Source organism: Carcharhinus amblyrhynchos, chromosome 21, assembly GCF_965287045.1.
Source record: "Carcharhinus amblyrhynchos chromosome 21, sCarAmb.v2.hapA, whole genome shotgun sequence".
Lineage (NCBI taxonomy): Eukaryota > Metazoa > Chordata > Chondrichthyes > Carcharhiniformes > Carcharhinidae > Carcharhinus > Carcharhinus amblyrhynchos.
The window spans coordinates 49,530,584-49,539,348 of NC_137344.1; positions in this window are offsets into that span (position 1 = coordinate 49,530,584).

Here is an 8,765-nt window from a genome sequence, read left to right on the forward strand (position 1 = left end):
ACGTCATGGCCAATCCACCTAACCCACACATTCTTGGATTGTGGGAGGAAACCCACGCAGACACTGGAAGAATGTGTAAACACCACACAGTCACCCAAGACCAGAATCGAACCCGGGTCCCTGGCACGGTGAGGCAGCAGTGCCAACCATTGCGCCACACGTACTTGAAAAAAAAAACAATTGCAGTGATGGGGGAAAGAGGAGGAGGGAGTGGGGTCAACTGGATTGCTCTTAGAAACCAGCAATATCGACCTGACGGGCTGAATGGTGTGCTTGTTTACCCTTCCATTCTATAATGTAAAACATTGTTAACTCAGGCCAAAATCTCCAAATTTAAGCGGAGTTGGTAAATCAGATAAGTTAGTGTTACCCTTAAATGTCAGAATCTGTTCCAAAACGATAAAAACTTCACACTCAGGGAATCTATTCAGTAACTCTGAATCCTTTGGACCTTTTTAGCCCCAGAGAGTCAAACACAAAGAGTGTAATTTTCACCTTAACCTCCTGGACAATTCTAAAGCCAATCACCCAAAGATTATAGGATCCATTCTGAAGGTTTGAATGGGAAGGAGGTGAGGCAGGTTCCACAGTGGGAGAGAGATGGGATCATCGGATCAGCAGATGGCCACATGTAACTTTTTAATATCTCATTATTTCATCCGCTGGCTGAATTTCCTGTGGGATGAAAAACGCCTTTAAAAAAGGCGAGAAAAATAAGAGCTGAGTCTTTATTGTAGGTGTAAAAGACTCCTGAACATTATTTTGTTTCAAATGAACCTGTTTGAGTAGCGTAGCTGCACCAGGGTTATAGATATTGCCTTTGGTTTGAGTAACAGTCTATCTCTGTGACCGTGACTCTTTCTAATATAACCAAAATGGTAACTTATTCTGGAGGTGCGATGAGAAATTATTTTATTGTAAGAATCAATAACCAAAAGAAGTTTTAGTTCTTCACCTTTTCAGTTCAAGTTTGCTTCAAAGATTACTTTACAAACAAAATTATAGTTAAATCAAAAATCGTAAGAATTCAAGAGGTTTTCTTAAACTTTGACTTTGTCTCCTATTGAAAGCTAAATATGTATTTTATGGATTACTATTATAGTTGCTATAGATTATGAATTCTACTAATGGAATCTACCACATATTTGGGTTAGAAATGCTAGATTTTTAGCTTGTGGCTTCCAATAATTTTAATTTTTTTTGAATGGGATGTGGTGTTGCTGGGTGGGTCAGAATTTATTACCCCCAACCTTAACTGCCCACCACTCCCGAGGGCATATAAGAGTCACCCACATTGCTGTGGATCTGGGGTCACATGTAAGGACAGTAGATTGCCTTCCCTAAAGGACATTAATGAACCAATGGGTTTAATATGATAATCAACAGTGGTTTCCAGATTGTCTATTAAATTCAAATTTCACCATCCGCCTCGGTGGGATTTGAACCTTGGTCCCCAGATCCTGCCCTGGGTCCAGTGAAAATACCACGCCACCTTTGCTTCCCTGGTTGGATGAAACGTCGCCATAGAGAATGCACCACAATGGCCCCTCAGGCTTTTGCTTATTCAACAAACATGCAATGTCTGGACATGTTCCTTTTGCCTGCAGTGGACAGGCCTCTGTGTAGCTTCCAGCAAGCTACATTGTGAGCCTGGCTGAAAATCTTCAATTGGTTGCTTTCGTAATTACTTGGAAAATGATGCCCAATTGTGTAACCACATCTAACGTTAAACATTATGGGCGGGATTTTATGGCTTTGCTTGAGGGAGACCAAAAATTTCCACCTGAGGCCAATAAACATTTCCATTGTCTACCTCTCACTCGCTCCGATTCTGTGGCAGGTGGGACGGTAAAATTCTAGCGTGTGTTTCTGAGTTTTGTGAGCGTGGGTTTGTTGATTACAATGAACCAATCAAGAGGGCAAATAGAATGATAGAATCCCTACAGTACAGAAGGAGCCATTCGGACTATCAGCATGAACTAACAATAATCCCATCCAGGTTCTATCCTCCTGAACTATGAGGAGAGGCTGAATAGGTTGAACTCTGAGGAGAGGCTGAATAAACTAGGCTTGTACTCGTTAGAGTTTAGAAGAATGAGGGGAGATCTCATTGAGACGTATAAGATGATGAATGGGATGGATAGGATAGAGGTGGAGAGACTCTTCCCGCTCAAAAAAGACAGTAGGACTAGGGGGCACAGCCTCAAGATAAAGGGGGGGCGGTTTAGAACGGAGTTGAGGAGGAACTTCTTCACTCAAAGGGTGGTGAATCTCTGGAATTCTCTGCCCGTTGAAGTGGTGGAGGCTGCCTCGCTAAATATTTTTAAGACGCGGGTTGATGGGTTTTTGATAAGAGAGGGGATTAAGGGTTATGGGGAGAGGGCGGGAATGTGGAACTGAGCCACGACAGATCAGCCATGATCTTATTGAATGGCGGGGCAGGCTCGAAGGGCTAGATGGCCTACTCCTGCTCCTATTTCTTATGTTCCTATGTTCTTATGACCCCATGTATTTACCGTGCTAATCCCCCTGACACTATAGGGCAATTTAACACAGCCAATCAACCTAACCCATACATCTTTCAGACTGTGGGAGGAAACCCATGCAGACACGGCAAAAATGTGCAAACTCTGCACAGTGACTCAAGCCAGGAACTGAAGCCGGTTCCTTGGCGCTGTGAGACGTGTCACCGTGTTGTCATTTATTGCCAGGGTAATGGAGTGTGAAAATAGGGAGGTTTTTGCCACAGGGCATTCACATCTGGAATACCTTGTACAGTTTTGGTCTCCGTACCTGAGGGAGGGTATCATTGCATTAGAAGCAGTTCAGAGAAGGGGTTGTTTTAGGAGGAAAGGTTGTTCAAGTTGGGCCTCTATAATTGGAGTTTAGAAGAATGGGAGGTGGTTTCATTGAAACATACAAAATGCTGACAAAAAGTGAATGCTGAATGAATGTTTCCCCTTGTGGGTGAGACTAGAACTGGGGGGGGGAGCAGTTTGAAATTAAAGGGTCTTGTATTTAAGAGAGGGGTGAGGAGTTTTTTTCTCTGAGGGTCTATGGGGAGCAGTGGAGGCAGCGTCACTCAATATTTTTCAGGTTGGGTTAAAATCAGGCACCTCCACAGGGCTCCAGCACCCCCACAGGCCCCAGCGCCCCCACAGGCCCCAGCGCCCCCACAGGCCTCAGCACCCCCACAGGCCCCGGCGCCCCCACAGGCCTCAGCACCCCCACAGGCCCCGGCCCACAGGCCCCGGCCCACAGGCTCCGGCACCTCCACAGGCCCTGGCAGCCCCACAGGCCCCAGGAGCCTCATAGGCCCCGGCACCTCCACAGGCCCCGGCACCTCCACAGGCCCTGGCAGCCCCACAGGCCCCGGCCCACAGGCTCCGGCACCTCCACAGGCCCTGGCAGCCCCACAGGCCCCAGGAGCTCCACAGGCCCCGGCCCACAGGCCCCGGGAGCTCCACAGGCCCCGGCCCACAGGCCCCGGGAGCTCCACAGGCCCCGGCCCACAGGCCCCGGGAGCTCCACAGGCCCCGGCCCACAGGCCCTGGCAGCCACAATGTCAAGCCTGTGCCCTTTCCCCGAGGCCATTCCTGTACAGCCTCTTATGGAGTCCCACTGGCCATGTGACCATTGAAAGGACTGGCCTAAAGGGCCTCAAAAATGGGGAAGAAACACAAAATAAAACCATTGCTCGACAGATCAATCCCAACAGCTCAATCCTTTCTTTTACGATTTGCAGCTTTTTTCCGGGGAAGATCTCTCTCTCTCTCTGATCTGAAGATAGTCTCGCAGACGCAGGATTTGAACTTGACGAGCGAAGAGGACGCAGTCACATGACCATTAATATGAACTGTGACTTTGGAGATAAACTTCCGTCAGTAGCTGCGGCCAATAGGATTTGGTGGTGGTGGTGGGAGGGGTGGGGGTGGAGGGGGGGGGAGGTGGTTGTCGAATGAGAAGTCCAATCTTGCAACAGCAGCCCACCCCCACCCCCACACCCCCCACACCCCCCAAACCCTCACTGTGTTTCTGTTTTGCTGTTAAATACAGATGGAATGAAGATTCTGAATTGTGCAAGAATGATCTGCATTGATAATTAAACAATAATGGTGACTAAAACACTGCATTTATTTTTAACTCTGTGCTTTCTCTGGTCATTACAACGCGGTGGGTACAAATCTGTACAGTGCGCACACTCACTCATTGACTTGTCAAACGCTCGTGATGCTTCTGAGTTGAAACATTGAGGGATTGTGCCTGGAACTGGCTCCTTCCTGTGGAGTCCTGTGACAAGAAGCCTGGCCACTATCTTCACCGACCTGAAAAAGCAACCAGTGTTTTTCCCCAGTAACCCCCTTTCTGACCACGAGCTGCTATTTCTCCTACAGTCAACGCAAGTCATCAAGTGTATCGCTAACTCTTACAGCAGAGTAAAGCCCTGGAGCTTTGATCCCTGCTCCAGGCCGAGTTTTCAGCAGTTGGAACAAGCCCCGGGATCAAAAGGTTTTAACAGTGAAAGCTGAAGCGAGGGGATGGTGCTGGGGGGAGAAGTTAGAGAGGCCTTGTCTTTGTGTCTTTGGATCTAGATAGGCTGGGCGAATGGGCCAGGAACTGGCAAATGGAATTTAATGTTGGCAAGTGTGAGGTGGTCCACTTTGGTAGGAATAATGGTAGGAAGGTACTTACGTGGAGAAAAACTGCAGCAGGCGACGGTGCAGAGGGACCTCGGGGTCCTTGTGCATGAGTCGCAAAAACCCAGCCTGCAGGTGCAGCAGGTGGTCAGGAAGGCGAATGGGATGCTGGCCTTCATAGCGAGGGGGATTGAATATAAAAGTAGGGAGGTCTTGCTGCAGCTGTATAGGGCATTGGTGAGGCCGCAGCTGGAGTACTGTGTGCAGTTTTGGGCGCCGCACCTGCGCAAGGATATTTTGGCCTTGGAGGGAGTGCAGAGGAGGTTTACTAGGCTGATGCCGGAGTTGAGGGGGTTGAGCTATGAGGAGAGGCTGAATAAACTAGGCTTGTACTCGTTAGAGTTTAGAAGAATGAGGGGAGATCTCATTGAGACGTATAAGATGATGAATGGGATGGATAGGATAGAGGTGGAGAGACTCTTCCCACTCAGAAAGGATAGGAGGACTAGGGGGCACAGCCTCAAGATAAAGGGGGGGGCAGTTTAGAACGGAGTTGAGGAGGAACTTCCTCACTCAAAGGGTGGTGAATCTCTGGAATTCTCTGCCCGTTGAAGTGGTGGAGGCTGCCTCGCTCAATATTTTTAAGACGCGGGTTGATGGGTTTTTGATAAGCGAGGGGATTAAGGGTTATGGGGAGAGGGCGGGAATGTGGAACTGAGCCACGACAGATCAGCCATGATCTTATTGAATGGCGGGGCAGGCTCGAAGGGCTAGATGGCCTACTCCTGCTCCTATTTCTTATGTTCTTATGTTCTTATGTGAGGGAGAGTTATGAGTTGGCAAACCAGGCTCGGATCAAACACTATGGTGAGACAGGATGGAGAGCAGCAAAGGATTTGGTCAATCCAGTATTAAACGGGAGGAAGTTCTGATTTATCTCAGGTCGGACATCTGTTGTAAAGTTGGGTAGAGTCATTGTAGATTGGGGAAGGTAGGAGATTAGAATTTGGTGTTTGTAAAATTGTAAAGTGCTGGGGGTTGGGGGAGAAGGAGTATTGCGTGGTCCCTTTGAAAGCTTTTTCTGTGCTAAGAGATTTAAAATGCAAGTACACAGAGAGCCCAGACTGAAACATTAGTCTCAAAAGGCCAAGCAGCAGTTTTTATCAAGACAACATGGGCAGCACGGTGGTTAGCACTGCTGCCTCACAGCGCCAGGGACCTGGGTTTGATTCCCAGCTTGGGTCACTGTCTGTGTAGAGTTTGCACGTTCTCCCTGTGTCTACGTGGGTTTCTTCTGGGTGCTCTGGTTTCTTCCCACAGTCCAAAAGATGTGCTGGTTAGGTGCATTGACCTGAACAGGCGCCGGATTGTGGCGAATAGGGGAATTTCATAGTAACTTCATTGCAGTGTTAATGTAAACCTTACTTGTGACTAATAAATAAACTTTAACAGGCTTTTGAATTTAGCCAATCAGTTTGAATCGGGCACTTGGACACCAAAAACCTATTAAATTTAAATCTGATGGTTTTGACAACCTGGAGCAAATCCTATTGTGGGAAATATTGATATGTCATCATGGATATGAAAGAAGGAGGCAGTGGGACAAAGAGGGGAGAGCAACTGCTACCTTCCAGAGCTAACAGCTCTCAGCTCTTAACTCTCTCGAGAGAAAGAATCGGCTCTCGTAGCTTCAGCTATGTCTTAGAGAAAGCACCATCTAGATAGCAAAGATACCAAAGAAGAAAGAAGTTCCAGACAGAAGAATCAACAGAGAAGATCCAGAATATTCTGGCAGATGCAAAACCTGGTTGTAATTTAGAGAGTGACTAAATTCTATTTTTGTGGGAATTGTATTTGTTTAAACAGCATTCCATTAGAATCTTATTCAGGAATAGTTAATAGTTAGGGATTTATTTAGTTTGATAGTTTAATTAATTTGCTCATTGTTAGATAAATAAATGGTTGTGTGTTGATTTTAGAATGAGTGTCAAGGATTTATTTAACCACAAGAAGTTGCTTGAGCAAAGATCACACCACTTCACACATACAGATTCTAGGGTGAGGTACTCCTCTTTGGGTGTTTCGGTGTTAGTTCTCAGAGCAGGGATCTACCTCTGCTTTATAATGGATCAGAGAAATGATCTGGCAGCACTGCAGCCTCACAGCTCCAGGGACCTGAGTGTGATTCCAGCTGTGTGGAGTTTCCACTTCTCTCTGTGTCCTCGTGGGTTTCCTTCATCTGGTGGAAGAGAAAGTGATGCACGGCTGGGGGAGAGGGAGTGTAAAAATTAAGTCTGAGGTTCCCATTACAGAGTGCAGTTCAGAACATGTCTTCTTGAACATAAAGCTTAAGAATGGGGTTGGGATCACTTGAGTCAGACTAGAATTTGACAAATTCATACACAATGTAAAGTATATATTTCATCAGACTTCCCATTTAAAATGGAGAAATCCTTTACTGTTTCTTCACAGCTTTCTCAAGTTTCAAGTTTTAACATTGTGAACATTGGCGCCGGAGTGTGGCGACTAGGGGATTTTCACAGTAACTTCATCGCAGTGTTAATGTAAGTCTATTTGTGACACTAATAAATAAACAAAAAAAAATCTTTTAATAATTAGCTACTATTGTTTTGGGATTGGTTAAACCATGCAGCATTGTTAACATATATTTAACTGTAAAATGTGTCAAAATAAGAAAATATTACCTTTATATTAAAAAGTTTATTAGTGTCACAAGTAGCTTACATTAACACTGCAATGAAGTTCCTGTGAAAATTCCCTAGTTGCCACGCTCTGGCACCTGTTCAGGTACTCATAGAATCATAGAACCCTACAGTACAAAAGGAGGCCATTTGGCCCATCAAGTCTGCACCAACCACAGACCCACCCAGGCCCTACCCCCTTTTCCCTACATATTTACCCACTAATCCCTCTAACCTACACATCTGAGGACTGTAAGGGGCAAATTTAGCATGACCAATCAACCTAACTCGCACATCTTTAGACTGTGGGAGGAAACTAGAGCAAACCCACGCAGACACGAGGAGAATGTACAAACTCCACACAGACAGTGACCCAAGCCAGGAATCGAACCCAAGTCCCTAGAGCTATGAAGTAGCGGTGCTAACCACTGTGTTACCATACACTGAGGGAAAATTTAGCATGGCCAAGGTATCTAACTAGCATGTCTTTCAGATTGTGGGAGTAAACCAGAGCACCAGAGGAAACCCACACAGACATAGGAAGAATATGCAGATTCTACAAGACAGGAATCGAATTTGCTACTGTAAGACCATAAGAACAGAAGTAGGCCATTTGGTTCATCAGGTTTTCTCTATGATATCATGGCTAATCTGATGTGACCTCTGGGAGCTGTGTAACTGCATAGCAAGGGGAAGCCAGATAAGGGAGAAGCTTAAGGGGGAAGGGGCAAATAGTTCTGGGAAGACTGGAATAGTCAGTTACAAGCACCAGTTCAGACCATTACTCTTATATTCCCGCCTTTACTATTTTTTTCCTGTTGGCTAAGATGGGAGGAGGCTCATTTGGAGGCGCGTAAACACTGGCATTGGACTGGTTGAGATAGATAGCCCCTTTGGAACAGACTAGAAGGGCTGAATGGCCTACTGCTGTTCCTATGTCCTGTGCCATATGTACTTAATCATAGATGTAAGTTGTGAAGTAGAATGGAAATAGGATTAAATGATATAGCTGTTGGTTTAGTGCAGTAAAGTACACGGGTGCTGGCACTGTGGGTGCTATACAAAATAAGAAATCTCATAACACCAGGTTAAAGTCCAACAAGTTTATTTGGTAGCAAAAACTGGCTGCCAGCACTCCTAAAGCTAGTGGTGTTTACTACCAAATAAACCTGTTGGATTTTAACCTGGTGTTGTGAGGCTTCTTACTGTGTTTACCCCAGTCCAAGGCCAACATCTCCAAATCGGTGCTATACAAATGCAGCTGCTTAGCTCAACATCCGGGTACAAATGGACGGGTTACTATCGGGCACATCACATCACGTGACGCCACAATCAGCCCGTCCTTATTGGACCGCGCTACAGCACGTGATCTCAGGCTGGGCAATGACGCAACGCAGGAAAAAAAATAACTACAACTCCCAGAGGG